The sequence below is a fragment of the Eumetopias jubatus genome, unplaced genomic scaffold (assembly GCF_037043125.1).
Source record: "Eumetopias jubatus isolate StellerSeaLion01/CBP00866 unplaced genomic scaffold, mEumJub1_p1.0 scaffold_4, whole genome shotgun sequence".
Lineage (NCBI taxonomy): Eukaryota > Metazoa > Chordata > Mammalia > Carnivora > Otariidae > Eumetopias > Eumetopias jubatus.
The window spans coordinates 183,130,326-183,147,138 of record NW_028274810.1 but is presented as its reverse complement, the minus strand read 5'-3'; the positions used below and the strand labels follow the sequence as shown (position 1 = coordinate 183,147,138).

The 16,813-nt window shown below is 41.4% G+C and overlaps 1 pseudogene; it reads right to left on the bottom strand.

Annotated features, from left to right (window-relative positions):
- Positions 1–10,579: 10,579 nt before the first annotated feature.
- LOC114220901 (E3 ubiquitin-protein ligase TRIM32-like) lies at positions 10,580–11,418 on the bottom strand (annotated as a pseudogene).
- Positions 11,419–16,813: the final 5,395 nt, after the last annotated feature.

Below are 16,813 nucleotides of genomic sequence, written 5' to 3'. Positions count from 1 at the left end.
TTTCTGGGGCACAGAGTAATACTCCACTCTGCCATCAGAATAACACGTTGGCAGGAGCTTCTTTTAATTTTATTTATTTCTTTTAGAATTGATAAGATGATTGTAAAAATGTTTATGAAAATGCAAATGATCTATAATAGTCATAATAATCTTGAAAAAAAGAACAAAAAATGTAAAGCTATAGTAATTAAGACAGTATGGCATGGGTGTAAATAGAACAAATAGATCAATGGAAAAGAATAAAAACTTCTAAAATCTGCTCATCAAATGACACTGCTAAGAACATGTAAAGAGAAACCACAATCTGAGAAAAATGTGTGCAGGGAAAATATTTGCAGGACTTTATTTAGAATATGTAATCTTGTAGGTCAACAATATGAAGAATGACCCAACTGAAAAATGGGCAAAAGACTCAAACGAATATGTCACAAAAAAAGATATACACATAGCCAGCAGTCTCAGGAAAAGGTGCCAAATATCACTAGTTATCAGGGAAATGCAAATAAAAACCACAATGAAGTACATCTTACACTCATTAAGAGTGAAAATACCAAATGTTGACAAGGATGTAGCAACCAGACCTCTCAAACATTGCTGGAGGGGGTGTAAGATGGTGTGCTACTTGACAGTTCTTTACAAGGTTAAACATACATATAGCTGATGACCTAGCCATTCCTAAGAACTATGAAGACCTATGACCACAAAAAGACTTGTAGAAAAAATGTTCATAGAAGCTTCATTCATAATAGCTTCAAACTAGAAACAACCCAGTGGCGATCATCAAGAACAGGAACAAACAAATAGTTGTTTACTCATACAGTGGAATATTAGACAGTAGTGCAAAGTGATAAACACAACATGGGTGAATCTCATTAATATTATCCTGAGCTAAAGAAGTCAGATAAAAAAAATAGTGCATATTGTCTGATTTCATTTATGGAAAGTTCAAGAAGAGATAACAAACTAATCAAAAGAGATTGCAATCAGAGTAGTGGTTGCAGAGGGAACGTTCTGCATTGATGAGAAATGATCCACGTCTTGATTTGGATGTTGGTTACACAGTGTGTATATTTGCAAAACTCATCAAACTGTATAGTTAAATCTGTTCATTTTATTGTATGTAAAATAAAAGTAAATTGGATTCTTGAGATGAGTAGAGATTTTCATATTCAGAAGAGGGGAAGAGAATTCTAGGTGGAAGGGACTATTATTGAACAAAGATGATAAATGTGATTGATTCTTTTTTTTCTGGTCATGATGAGCACTTTTGTGTTGTTATATCACATGACTTATAGAACCGAAAAGAAAGGGGAAAAAAGAGGGCAAAGTAGTAGTGTGGGGCAAGATCATGAAGGACAATTTAGCAGGCTAGGAAGTGGATACTTCTTCACTAATAAGCAGAAGAGTAATATGATCGTAAATACTGGAAGGTTTGTGGGGTAGGGCGAATGGCCTGAAGCAGGGGTTGGCAAGCTTTTCCAAAGAAGACCAGACAATAAATATTTTAGACTTTGGGGGTCAAGTACTCTCTCTCGTACCTACTCCATTCCACATGGTAGTGTGAAAGTGGCCATAGGCAGTGCGTAAAGGGATGAGCGGCTGGCTGTTCTGGTACAACTTTGTTTATGGACACTGAAATTTTGATTTCATAGAATTTTCATGCATCACAAAATATTACTCTATTTTTTTTCCACCATTAGAAAATGTAAGGACCTTTTTTAGCCTGTGGGTTATCATTGTCATTGTCATCATATTAGAAAATGGTGCTTCGAGAACTCACCACAAACCAGAAGCTAGCTGCCCAAACACCCCAGGTAGTGATAATGCCCACGATCTCCATTTCATAAATGAGGTACTGATGCCCAGAGAGGTGAAGGAATGGCCCCAGCACAGTGTTGGTGACACAGCTGAACATAGACCTACACACCTATTTACAGTTAGTGCTCCTGTCCAGTGGGACATCAGGCGTCCTATAATGCTGATGAAAGGCACAAACTGATCAGGAATATGTTTAATGTCATTGATCTGTATGTACCTAGTCACATAAATTTGCAAATAAAAAGCTAAAATAACTAAGAATATGAAGAAAATGGACAAAATCCTAATTATTGTGAGAGACCAACATATTTCTTTTTCTTTCTTTTCTTTCTTTCTTTCTTTCTTTCTTTCTTTCTTTCTTTCTTTCTTTCTTTCTTTCTTTCTTTCTTTCTTTCTTTCTTTCTTTCTTCTTTCTCTCTCTCTCTTTCTTTCTTTCTTTCTTTCTTTCTTTCTTTCTTTCTTTCTTTCTTTCTTTCTTTCTTCCTTCCTTCCTTCCTTCCTTCCTTCCTTCCTTCCTTTCTTTCTTTTCTTTCTCTTTCTTTCCTTCCTTACTCATTTCCTTTCCTTTTCTTTCTTTTCTTTTTTTAGTAGGAAGTTCTATCTGATAGGACAAGTCTCTGTTTGATGCTCATCTTCAAAATTGTCCTAGTTATGCCTGGCCCTTTAATTTTCCAAGTAAATTTTAGAACTATGTCGAATCCCTTTAAAATGTGTTAGAGTTTTGGCTGTAATCACATTGAATTTATAGATGAATTTGGGGGAAATTGAAACTTCATATACTTGAGTCTCCTCATCCATCCATATTTTGTTAAGTAGAACCTTAACATCTACAGGTTTTGGTGCTATATTTTTTAGAACATTTGTTACTATATTTAACTGCTAGCTTTCTTTCTTTCTTTTTTCTCTTCCTTCCTTCCTTCCTTCCTTCCTTCCTTCCTTCCTTCCTTCCTTCCTTCCTTCCTTCTTTCTTTCTTTCTTTCTTTCTTTCTTTCTTTCTTTCTTTCTTTCCTTTCTTTCTTTCTTTCTTCTTTTTCTTTCTTTCTATCTTAATTCCAGTTAGTTAACATACAGTGTCGTATTAATTTCAGGTGTCCAAATACTGATTCAACAATTCTATACAATACTCGGTGCTCATCATAAGTGTACTCTCAATCCCCTTCACCTATTTCTCCTCTCCCCCCTCCCCTTTGATAACTATCTGTTCTCTATGGTTAAGAGTCCATGTTTTTGTTTGTCTCTGTTTTTTTCCTTTGTTCATTTGTTTTGTTTTTGAAATTCTACATATGAGTGAAATCATATGGTATTTATCTTTTTCTGACTTATTTCATTTAGCTACTCTCTAGCTCCATCCCCGACATATTTCTTAATAGGTAAATTAGTCAAACAAGCAAGACTACAGAAGATTAGACTATCGTATTTAATGTGCTTGGTCTGACAGACACACATGGAACACTTTTTGCTCCCAAAGTGGAAATCATGCAGGCCACAATCAATAAACAGAGTGCAGTAAAGTTAGAAATGCGCAATAAAAGCAAATGAGGAGAAAGAAAGAAAAACCCAGGTGCTGGGAAATTTAACAAATAAAATTAAATATAAGATAAGTTTAACAAAATTATTCCTGGGTTAAAGAAGAAATCAAAATTGCAATTAAAAATCTTTGCAAGTAAGGGGTGCCTGTGTGGGTGGTTGGGCGCCCAACACTTGATTTGGGCTTGAGTCATGATCTCAAGCCCTGGTCAGGCTCCTTGCTTAGCAGGGAGTCTACTGGAGATTCTCCTTCCCTTTGCAAAGGGACAACTGCTTTACATATTAAAATCAACACTAAGCAGCTCTCAGAGATGTCTTTAAAAGAAGAGAGAAACTTGGCCTCTCCCCCACGCCCCTCCCCAACACCACCATGTAAAGATGGACAAGGAGATGGGAGTGACGTGTCTACAAGCCAAGGAATACAAAGGATTGCCTGCAAGCACTGGGGGCCAGATTGAGAAATAGAACAGATTCTCCCTCAGACTTTCCTCAGGGCTCTTCTGCAGCCACAGGTGGGGTCCTGCGGGGAAACACAAGAGGCAGTTTGTGTTTATCCTGACCCTAAATAAGGCAGCCACCTCCCTGAAGGCCAGATCTACAGAAATCTTGGGCCATATCTCAGGGGAATTCGGAAGGGGTGGGAGGGAACTCCTTGGAGGAGTTCTAAGGGTTTCGAAGGAACACCTTGATTTCGGACTCTAGTCTCCACAATTGTGAGAGAATACATTTCTGTTGTTTAAGCCACCGGGTTTGTGGTAGTTTATTATGCCAGTCCTAGCAAACATACTATGTGAAATTTTATGTCAATACATTTGAAATCCTGAATGATGTGGGTGATCACCTGGGAAATGTAAATGGCTAAAAGTGGCTCATAAAAAGGGGGAAAAAAAAACCCTTGAAATTGCGATCCACAATCAGTCCACCAAAAAAGTTGGAGACTGTACAGTTTTATTAAAAGAATCTACCTAATCTGCAGAAAAGTAGATAATCCCCATGTTACATGCATATTTCAGTGCATAGAGAAAATGGGATGCTTATAAAGTATTTCTAGAAGGTTAACACATCCTGCTAATAAAGACAGAGAAGGGGGGTACACAAAAATAAGCCAGTAGGAATACCTTATTTATACACCTAATTAGTAAATTTCTAAAAAAAAATACCAATAAATCCAACCAAGCAATGGATTAATAAAGTAATAAGCTATGGCCAAGCCAAGTGCAAAATGCTGAGGCAATGCAAAGGAGTCTAGTCACTGGGTTTAAAGAAAAAAAGTCCGGATCCTGTCAACAGGTGCTGAAAAAGCATTTGATAAAATTCAACATGCAGTCCTGGTGGAAACAAACCAGCAAACAGCAAAAAAGTCAGGAGACCTGAGTGACCCGGACAAAGGGCGTCTACCAAAGAATTATTAAGGGAAAGTCAGGAAAACAAAAAGGATGCCCACTTTCACAGCTACAATTCAGTATTTGTTCTGACAATACAATAAGATGAGGGGAAGAAATGAAATGCAAGGTATTTGTTTGTTTGTTTTAAAGATCTCCATTGTGAGACCAATAGAACTAGTAAGAGTTCCATAAGACAGGTGGACTCCAGATCCATATTATATCTGTGCTCTATAGCAGCAATGACCAATTAGAAAGCATCACTGAGAAGTTCCATTAATGGGGTGCCTGGGTGGCCCAGTCGTTAAGCATCTGCCTTCCGCTCAGGTCATGATCCCAGGGTCCTGGGATCGAGCCCCGAATCAGGCTCCCTACTCAGCGGGAAGCCTGCTTCTCCCTCTCCAGCTCCCCCTGCTTGTGTTCCCTCTCTAGCTGTCTCACTCTCTCTGTCAAATAAATAAATAAAGTCTTAAAAAAGAGAGAGAGAGAATTTCCATTAATAATAGCTGCAAACTTGGGGCCCCTGGGTGGTTTAGCTGGTTAAGTGTCTGCTTTCAGCTCGGGTCATGATCCCAGGGTCCTGGGATTGAGCCCTTCATCAGGCTCCCTGATCAGCCAGGAGCCTGCTTCTCCCTCTGCTCCCTACCTTCCCCTTGTGCTACCTCAAATAAATAAATAAATAAAACCTTAAAAAAAATAATGGCCGCAAACTCATCAAACAGCTCAGAATAAAGCTAACAGGTGCCTCAGTTTGTGTGAAGAATTAATACAACTTTTCTGGTGGAAATGATAAGGGAAATCTGTGTCCTAAGATGGCCCACCCAGCGGGGGAGAGAGTCCCAGTCTTTGCCCCCGGGGCTCTTTGGGGTTCTTCTTCCTGCTCTGCTTCCCCCCATCCCCGCCACCCCCCCCCCCCCCCCCCCCCCCCCGCGCGCGCCCCAATCCGGGTCCTTCTCCTTGCCCCACTTTGCGCATGCGCCAAAAGTGCCAAACATGAGGAAGTAGAAGTGTATAAATTGTCCGCTTTGTTTGTGCTCGGGGCTCAGACCTTTGGAGACCACTTTCCTCTGAGCCCGCTGGCATTAAATAAACCTCCTATCCTCCAAAATCTTCGAGTGCGCTTGGTTCTTCCACCAGGGGATCGAGTCCAGGTTCCGTAACAGAAGGAAAAGATTTAAATACGTGGAGAGAAACACCATGACCTGTATCTGGTCTAAAGCACTACCTTCCATCACCCCCAGCATATCATTTTGTGAGGGAAGAACACAACATATTTGAAATTAGGCTTTTTCTGGAAGCGGTAGTAGTTGACATTTATTAAATGCCCACTATGTGCCAAATGCTTTACAATTTTATTTCAATTAAACTCTCTTAAGCCTCAGTTTTCTTGTCTGTAATATGGAGATAATAAGCCCACCATGTAGCATTGTGCCTTAAAAGAGCAAATACATTAAAACAACAGTAAGAGGTACAAACTTCCAGTTATGAAATAAATAAGTCATGGGAGGAAAAGTACAGCATAGGGACTATAGTCAGTAATATTGTAATAACTTTGTGTGGTGACAGATGATGACTACACTTATCATGGTGAGCATTGCATAATGTATAGGATTGTTCAATCACTATGCTGTACACCTAAAGCTAATAAAATATTGTATGACAACTGGACTTCAATTAAAAATAAATCAATTAATTAGAAACAGCAACAACTCTTTATAGAGTCTTTCATGTAGTAAGAGCTCAAGAAAATGACAGGAAAAAAAACCGTGTTATTTAACAAATAAGTTATTTACTTCTTATGGTAACCTTGTAAGGAAGGACTTTTTTTTTTTAAATTTAAATTCAATTAATTAACATATAGTGTATTCTTAGTTTCCCAGGTAGAGTTCAGTGATTCATCAGTCTTATATAACACCCGGTGCTCATTACATCACATGCCCTTCTTCATGTCCATCACCCCGTTACTGCATTCCCCCAAACCCCTCCCCAAGAGAGAATTTTTATACTTAATTGAGTCAACTGTGCAGTTTGTGTTTGAAGATTGTTCCATCTGACTGTTAAACTTGATCTCATCCATACACACCATACAGTCATTCAGGGTGCATGCTGATTTGGTTGTAAGCAGATACAGCCAAGAGGAGAGAAGGATGCTCAGGGAAGGAAAAACAGAGTCTGAAATGTGGTTTGAGTATGGCAGGGGCTCAGTAGAAGCACCACCTGTAACAACCCTCAGTTCTCCTCCCTCTGCCCAAATTGAACTATCCTGCAGATTCAGTCAGTTTTCTACAAGGCTGGTAAAATGAATGAATGACACAGTCCAGATGTCCCTCGGGGAACCTGTGGTTTTGTAGCTGGAGTCAATCTGGTTCCTCCCCAAAGGCTCACCCACTTTGGGAGCTCCCCCACTGCTTTTAGTGCTGGTTGAATGGGCCAGACACCTCCTTTCTGCACTGAGGGGCTAATCTGCAGGGTTTTTTTGTTTTCCAGCCTCAAATGGCTTTCCTCTGTTGCCCTGTCAGAGTTCTTATTTTATAATGCTTTGAGCAATTTTTTAAATCTTTTGTTTATATTCTCTATCGTACCCCATGCTCCAGGCGGAGTCTTTGTGAACCAGCGCTAGCTGGTGTGCTCCCTACAGCTCCAGGGCTCTCTGAGGCAGATGACAAGACTGCCCAGGATGTCTGAGGTGTGAGGCCTGACAGACCAGCCCCACCACACGTTTGGGCCAGGAGGGAAGGAGGCCTTACCTCGTGGGTCTCCCCACAGATGGTGAGTACATGTGGCTTGGCAAAGCAAGTAAAGTGCTCTCACCTCACCTTGCATGAAAAGCCCACTCAAGGGAGACACAATATTCCAGTGATGGAGAGCATGCATCGGCACACTAAGCTCTAGGTCAGATTTTTGTACATGAAATTTTATTGGAAAATAGGCTCATTCAGGTAGGTATGGCCTGTGACTACTTTCCTGGTAAATGGCACAGGGGAGCAGTTTCAACAGACAGTGTGTGGTCCACAAAGCCTAGGATATTTACTTCTCTGGCCCTTGACTGTAAGGGTTTGCAGACCTGTGCTTTAGAGGCCTAATTTGGAACCCTCTAGTTGGCACTGAGCAATCAGAAATCCTCCTAAAGCAAAGGTGAGGCACAGCCCCAGCAGGGACCAGGCCTCAGGGGCCATTTTGGTAACCAGTGTCACTGTTGTTTGGCCTTGCTCAGGCATGGGATGGGCAATGTTTACACCTTAAAAATTTTTATAAATTTTTAATTATTTTATTTTTTAAGTAAATAGGCTCCACGCTCAATGTGGAGCTTGAACTCGTGACCCTGCGATTAAGAGTCATATGCTCTACTGACTGAGTCAGCCAGGCACTCCACCTTAACATTTTTTAAAAATTGGGATAACATATACATAACATAAAATTTACCATTTTCTTAAAGATTTTATTTATTTATTTTTAGAGAGAGAGAGCATGAGCGGGGGGAGGGGTAAGGGAGAGGAAGAGAGAGAGAATCTGGAGCAGACTCTGTGCTAAGCACAGAGCCTGACACAGGGCTCGATCCCACGACCCTGAGATCATGACCTGAGCCAAAACCAAGAGTTGGACGCTCAACTGACTGAGCCACCCAGGCCCCCCCCCCCACCACCATTTTAACCATTTTTAAGTTCAATAGCATTAAATACATTCACATTTCTGGGCAACCAGTCCATCTCCAGAACATTTTCATCATCTCAAACTGAATGTCTAAACATTTTACCATTGTTCCTGTCTTGAAGTTTTCAGCAGTCAAGAGCCCATTTCTCTCATTCATCATAATTCATGAGTGAGTCACTAGTGTCAGCAAGGAATATCCATTTTTGATAGCCTGCTAAAGAGCAAATCCTCTGTGTCAACTGAGATCTGTGTGGCTGATGAAGCTGCTTCTCTGCAGTGTCCAGGATGTGCAGCTAACCAGTTGCACCCAGAGCATGTATTCTTTTTTTTTTTAAGACTTTATTTATTTGAGAGTGAGAAAATGAGAGAGAGAGCACATGAGAGGGGGAAGGGTCAGAGGGAGAAGCAGACTCGATGCGGGACTAGACCCTGGGACTCCAGGATCATAACCTAAGCCGAAGACAGTCACTTAGCCAAATGAGCCACCCAGTCGCCCCTGGAGTGTATATTCTTGATAAGACATGGCTGGATTCAAGCTGAAACCAGCTGGGACTCACATCCTTGCACACTGATAATACTGAAGCAATTTAAAGTAAATCACTACAAACCAGCATGAAGCATGGTTTTGGAGGCTTAGCAGGTGCTCAGTAAATATTTCCTGGGCAGAAAATAAGGAAAAGAATGAATGAATCTATTCTGAAGGCAAGAGTAGAGAAATTAGACTTTGGCTTTCATTGGTCATATTCTTAGGAATCAGACACTTACATTTTGTGGTTCTCTTTCAGGAACATGGTTGTTTTAATAATTCTTCCAACATTGATAAGAACAGTTGTTTTGAACTGGACATTTTCAAGGGTGTCCTGAAGTCCTGCTTTTCTAGTCTTCACAACTTGCCTCCCTGCCCATCTTTCCTTGCTGCCCCAGCTTCCTTGACCTGGGTATGTTCAGATTTCCACTAGAGCTGCCTGGTGCAGGGAGATGGAGTACATCCTGATTAAAAATATGAGAGACTTCCTACCTTCTCCTGCACAGATATGCCACTGAGCAATTGCCAGGATTTGTGCTCTGGTGGAATTTAAGATGGGGCTGACTGGTTTTTCTTTCTCCCATTCCCTTCTTCCAAATCTCGTCAGAGGCCCACTGTAGGGGTGGAAGAACTGGGTGTGTGTTTTCACACTGTAGGGGAGTATGGGAGTGTGGATTTAGGGGTAGGGGTCAGAAATAGGAACCACCTTGATTTCCACCCTAGGGAACCAGTGGCTGGAAGAGGCCTTAAAAACCACCCAGATGGGCACTCCCATTGGGAAGATGGAGAGACTGAGGCCAGGAAGACTAAGTGTCATGCAGAGGTGGGCCAAAGTGGCCAGTCACACACCTCCTAGAGGCAGAGCCCTGGCAAGCCTCATTTCCACATCCCCTCTACTAGAATGTTGAATTTATTTGCCTGGATTGATTGTTGTTTAAAAAAAAAAAAAAAAAAAAAAGACCCAAGTAGAATGTAGCCCTACCAAAGATGTTATTTATTTATTTATTTATTTAAGAAACAGTTATTAATTTTTAAATTATTGATGGAGGAATGGAAATAAATCTCAAAACCAAATATTGTGCAGTCACTTGAGGAAAATACAGAATAAAGACCCAACAGTTTTATCTAATGAAAATGAGATGTGTCCACCTCCCCACTTTGTTGACCCTGGTCTGTGTTGTACAATTTTGCAAACAAATCTTAACACAAGTCAGTGGAGAGAGGTAAAATGAAAAATGATGCATTCTAGAGACTAAATATTCAAGAGTATGTACTGACTATATTAACATTTGTGTTTGCTTATTCACATCTTTCTGTGCTTTGACATAGTTCCAATCTATATATTCCTGTAAAAGGCAAGCAATTTCCAGGCTAAAGAAGAGAAAGTGTCACATACAAAGCACATTATAATAAGAGGGAAATATGGGACCAGGGTTATCAAAGCGACGCAGCCGCCCATCGGGGCCCACAGAGCCAATGGAGAAGCCACTCTCCAGGTGGTCCTCACTCTGCCAATTCTCCAGACTGAGACCCAAGCTCTGGGTGAAGTAGACAGAGCCCTCAGCATCACAGGTGACAAACTTGGGCCTCACGGCAAGACTGAGGCAACTGTATTTGACCACCCCTGCTCCTCGGTCAACAGTGAAGCACCAGAGCTTTCTGCCTTCCACGTCAGTTACCAGAAACTGGCCTGTGGGGTAAGCTCCCAGGGCAGCCTGGCCATGAGCTCTGGCTCCTCCTCATCAGCAGTCTTCTCCAGTAGGGCTACATCAGCCTGCTTGATCTTGGCCGGGAAGTAGTCACATTGAGACACAGTCTGCCCCTCTGCCATGGTAAGCAGGTAACTCTGTTCCTCTACCACTTGACTGTTGGACTTCTCAACCTCAGCCAAAGAGCTGGTGAAGAACTTACGAGAGCAAGTCAGCTCTTCCTGGCCCCTGCGTTCCTCGGGTGTACTCCTGGAGAACTGCTTTATGCCTTGCCTGAAGGTCCTTGGAGACCCCCCTCCAAGGCCACCTTGCGCTGCTGCAGCTCCCCCCTTAAGCTCCTGCAGACCGGCTGACTTCTCTTCATGACCTGATGCTGCACTTCAGCTGAGTCTTGGACAGGGAGTGGCCAGGGGGCTGGGGGTCTGCCTCCAAGCAGGGTTCATCTGACATCACGGCGCAGTTCCAGCAGGATTGCCTGGGCAGCTGCGGCCCAGAGGACCAGCACAGGAGCGGCCCCCCAGCCTCACGGAGCCTGGCTGTGTCAGAGATCTTCAGCACTGTCAGGTTGCCAGTCAGCTGGGTGAGGCAAGTTGTGTGGGCAATCTTGCTGCAAAAGGGACAGCGGTGACCACTGATGCTGCTGACCAGGAGCTTCTTCAGGCATTGGGCAGATGGTATGGTCACCGTGCTGGAGCTTGGGCTGCAGCCACTCGTCTGTGAAGAACTCCATGCAGATGGGGCATTCCAGCACTTCCTGGAGGGTGTCCAGGTTCAGGTGAGAAGCTGCTGCTGCTGCAGTGGCCATCACACTTCCCTTAAGAGGTCTGCTAACGCAGCCCAGAACCAAATAGCTTGGTGTTCTTGTTCCAGAGGGTCAATTCCTGCTGACCACCCACAGCTCGGACGTGTCCACCACAGCCTTCTACCATAGACATTTAAATAAGGATGTTAGAAGTTGGAAGGGACTGGGGACATTTATTAGAATGGGTTGGTCTGGGGACAGTGATAGGAAAATGGTAGTGACGGGGACATTATATACAAACATGGATCAGCAAATGGCCCCACTGCTCTGGATATTCCATGCCTGACCTCCTGCCCTTCCTTCCCTGACCAGGGACTTATAGGTTGCGGGGGGCAGGGCAGTACACACTGTCTTTAACTTTAGCCCTCCTTGTAAAATAATTCACTGCATAGGCATCGGTTCATATCTTTCTGTCTTACTGATCAAAAACCTTGGGATAAGAGGGAAATATTTTGGGGGCACTTGGGTGGCTCAGTTGGTTAAGCGTCTGCCTATGGCTGGGGTCATGATCTCAGGGTCCTGGGATCGAGCCCCAAGTGAGGCTCTCTGCTCAACTGGGAGTCTGCTTCTCTCTCTCATTCTCCCTCTATGTCCCCCCCACCCCAAATAAATAAATAAAATCTTAAAAAGAAGAGGAAAATATTTTTTAAAAAATTAATTTTGACATGAATTAACTGAAATTTGCCTTGTCTTCAATGTTTGACCCTTCTGGCTACAATTGGTTCCTGGGTTTGCTTGCATTCATGGGCATAGGCCCTGGGTCATTTAGACTAATGTGATCGTCTCCCTCTTCATTCCCAGATAATCATCTCAGTTTTCCCTCCCTTTCACTTGAGTTGGGGATGGCTGGGAGAGACAGGGAGAGGGAGAGAGAGAGAGAATGAATGTATGGTTGGAACTGAGTTATCTTGGCATCTCTCTTTAAAATGGAGTTGAATACTAACATTAACCTCTGACATGGAAGTATTCATAATAATTTAGGATATTAAGTTATAGCTAATTATAACTTTTTTGTTTGTTTCTGAAAGCTAGAAATAAGCCAACAAGACTGTTTGGCCATGTTTGTATTATACTTGTCTCTTGGGCAGTCAGTGTTACAGATTAGTGAGATAAACCAACTAGGTCAGCTGATCCTCTTTTTAATTTTTCCTTTTTTAAAAAGTAAAAGCTGGAGAAAGGAACTGGTGACCTCTGAGGCTGTTTAGATTCTGTGCAGTTTTCTGGAAAACATCTTCATTGTTCAGGGTGAGAGGTTGAAGGTTTATTTTTATGCATCTCTGTTTTTAGCTGCAGATCAACATTGCTGGCTCACGGTGGAAGCCCCTTTGTATGAAACATCCCTTATTGCATCTGTCCCTTGAGCATAGCATGTGCCAAATTATCATTCCTAATAGGCTGGTTGATCTTCTGGAGAGAGGAAACATCTTGATAACTCCCTGAGATATGTTATGTCAGAGAAAGTGTGTCATGGATCCTTGACAGCTCACACAAGGGCATCGTTAGGGATGGAATGCCAGATGCCAGGCCTTCCAGCTCACCTGCTCAGGGACTGTTGCCCATCACATCTCATTACCCAACTGTGTACACTTGGCTGCCATTTTCTCAAAGACACTTACGCAGTGGTATTTGGTAACGACGTCAATTCTTTTCCTGTCTGACCTAGAAGATTACAGTGACTCAATGCTGGCTGGTCAACCTTAAAGATTAAATCGAGGACATTGGCTTAATGATTTTAACAGCTAGTGTAAAGGATTTCCCAAGTGTGAGAATCATGATATAAAATAGGGTTGGGAGTTTTATTCAATCTTAAAGAGAAAGTAAGTAACACAGCTCAAGGCTTACTTTATAATTGTATTTCTTAAAAAATAAGCTTCACATTTTTAGAGATTTAAACAGGAATAGGATAATAAGAGTCTAATGGAGTATCAGCATACCCTAAACTTGTAAAATGCCCAACTGTGTGAATGGATATCTGATTGTATGCTGGAAACTATGCAAGAATCATTATTATCCTATGATTATCATAATTACTTTCTTAGTTGCATTCCTTTGGGTAAAACTTTTATTTGCTATAGTTCAGTGTTTCTCAAATGTTCACATGCATAAGAATCTCCTGGGGAGTTTGTTTACAACACAGATTCCTGGTCCATATCCTGAGACCTCAGTAGGTATGAAGTGGTCCCCAAGAATTTAAGTAAGCACTCTTGCTGATTCCAGTGCAAGAGTAGAGATAGAGACATTTTAGCCAACCCTTAACCACCCTCTGGATGCTGATAGGAAATGGAGTAAAAATAAGGATTAATTTATTACCAATGGCAAGTAAGCTTTATGAATATACTGCCCTGAAAAAAAAAAAAGCTCTTGAAATCTTTTTACTCCATCTAGTATTCTAGAGAGACATACAGTTTGGAAAGAAAAGAATGGAGACCTGGCATAATGATTTCTTTGTAGTGCTTGGTATGTGGTTTAGAAATACTGGGAAATATGTCCTATAAAAAAATCCTGCCCGAAATATGTTGGGAACAAGTCTATGATGTGTGCCCTAGGATTTTGCGTCCTAGCCTGAATGTATCTGGTGTGGAGAACTTCACTGGTTAGCTCGGAGTCTTTGTTATCTCGCCTGAAAATGGCAGGGCAGGAGCTTTGGTGGTGGGGCTGTGGTGCTGCTCAGGTAGGACTGGGGAAATGCCTCAGCAAGCTGGCTGCTGGGCCCTGAGCCACCTCACTGAACTCTATGTGGGTGCTGGGTTGCTGCACTCAGGTGAGAGAGAAGGGGAAGCATGATTGTTAGCTGCCTCCTCCCTTTCTCATAGAATGTGATTTCCCTCAAATTTAGGAAAAACCTTATCTTTTCTCTTTGAGGAGATTCAGGTCAAGTGATCTTACTTTTAAAATGCTGAGTATAGACTCTATGGATGAAGAGAAATGCAAGAAAAATGTCAACAATACAGATGTTTCTTTTCCTTTGGGATTTATTTTTCCTGCTGTTATTTTGGAAGGCAACAATCATTTAAAGCTTCTTGGAAAAGTAGGAATGCTACGTAAGATGACTGATTCCATCCTCAGTGCCTTCTGAGTCCTAAATCAATTGCCTACTGGACATGGACACCTCACAGAAACCACAAGCACAATGTGCTCAAAAGTAGGTGTAGTATTGAAATCCCAATGACTTTTTTTTGCAGAAATAGAAAAAAAATTCTAAAATTCATATGGAATCTCAGGGGACCCTGAATACTCAAAACAATTTTGAAAAAGAAGATCAAAGTTGGGAGACTAACACTTTCTGATTTCAAAACAAGGTATAAAATCAAAGCACAGTACAGTACAGTATGGCATAAAGACACAGAGACCAATGGAATAGAATAGACAGCCAAGAAATAAACATTTGCATATATTTTCAAATGATCATAGACAAGGGTGCCAAGATCATTCAATGGGAAAAGGGCAGTCTCTTCAATAAATCGTGTTGGGAAAACTGGATATCCACTTGTGAAAAAATGCAGTTGGATCCTTTTCTTACATTATATGAAAAAATTATCTCAAAAATAGATTAAAAACCTAAATGTAAGACCCCAAACTATAAAACTCCTAGAAAAAAACATAGGGGAAAGTCTTCATGACATTGGATTTGGCAATGATTTCTTAGCTATGACAAAGAAAATATAGGCAACAAAAGCAAAACTAGACAAATAGGACTATGCCAAACTTACTCTTGGGTGTCAAAGAACACTATTAGCAGAGTGAAAGACTGCCTGTGGAACGGAAGGAAGTAATGTGTTTTGTATTCTTTCATGAGATGGTCATCCAGGTTCAACCACTAAAAGGGTCACAGGAGAGGTGCAGGAAAATAAATTTATATATTCACAGGTCCTAGAGACAGGAGGCACGCCATGCAAGGCCGCATGGGGAGAGTGTTAAGGGAGCCAGCTCAACCTAGCAGGTGGGGGGCTGAGGGACACTAAGTGCCTTTACTGGGGTCAAGATGGAGTACACAAACAAAAGCCATGAGGGGATTTCACTGGTGTATTTGAAGATCATTAGTTCACAGTTAGGGGAGGACAAGAAAGTAACTTGTGGCAGGGACCAGTCTTATCATGTGGAGGCAGCAAGAAAGTATGAAGTTGAAAAATTTACAATACAATTTGGAAATCATATATCTGATAAGAGGTTAATATTGAGAACATATAAAGAACTCTTACAACCCAGCAGCCAAAAAATCAAATAGCCCATCAAAAAATGGGCGAAGAACTTGAATAGATATTTCTTCAAAGAATATACAAATGGCCAGCAAACATATAAAATGATACTCAACATCATTAATCATTAGAGAAATGCAAATAAAAACTATGATGAGATATTACCCCATACTAATTAGGATGAGTTCTATTAAAAAAAAAACACAGAAAAAAAACAAGCACTGGAGAGGATGTGGATAAATTGGAACCTTTATATGCTGTTGGTGAGATTGTAAAATGGTGCCACCACTATGGAAAACAGGGTGGCAGTTCCTCAAAAGATTAAAAAAGAGCTACCATTTGATTCAGCAATCTTATTTCTGGGTATATATCTGAAAGAATACAAAGTATGGTCTCAAAGAGATATTTGCACACCCATGTTCATAGCAACACTATTCACAATAACTGAGAGGTGGAAGCCACCCAAATATCCTTTGGTGGATGAATGGATAAACAAAATGGGATACATCCATACAATGGAATATTATTCAACCTTAACAAGGAAGGAAATCCTGTCACATGCTCCAACATGGATGAAACTTGAGAACATTATGCTAAGTGAAATAAGCTGGTTGTAAAAAGACAAGTACAGCATGATTCTACTTATATGAGGAACTTAGAGTAGTCGAATCCAAAGAGAAAGCAAGTAGAATGGTGGCTGCCAGGGTCTGAAGGAAGGGGGAAATGGGAAGTTATTGTTTAATGGTATAGAGTTTCAATTTTGCAAGATGAGAACATTCTGGTGATGGATGGTGGTGAGGGTTGCACAACAAGGTGAACATACTTAGCACTACTGAACTGTACACTTAAAATAATTAAAATGTTAAAAAAAAAACCCCACAACTAGGTATATCATTTTTCTTGTGACCTCTTTCTCCGCTGTACCATGAGGATTCTTTGTTGCAAGTCACCAAACTAACTCAAAATGATGTAAGCAGAAAAGGAATTGATTACACATATACTGTGTTTAACTGACTTGAAGAAGTACACTTTTTCCTATCCTAGCATGTCGATATCAGAAACCATCTCACAATTGGTGACATTTGTAGTGGATGAGGTAGGTGCTGCCCAGGTTTTCACTTCAAGTCTGCCTTCCTGGAGCCCTGACAGAGGACAGCCCTCAGCTGGTGTCCCTTTCTGGGATTTGCCTGCTGTTGGGAGGA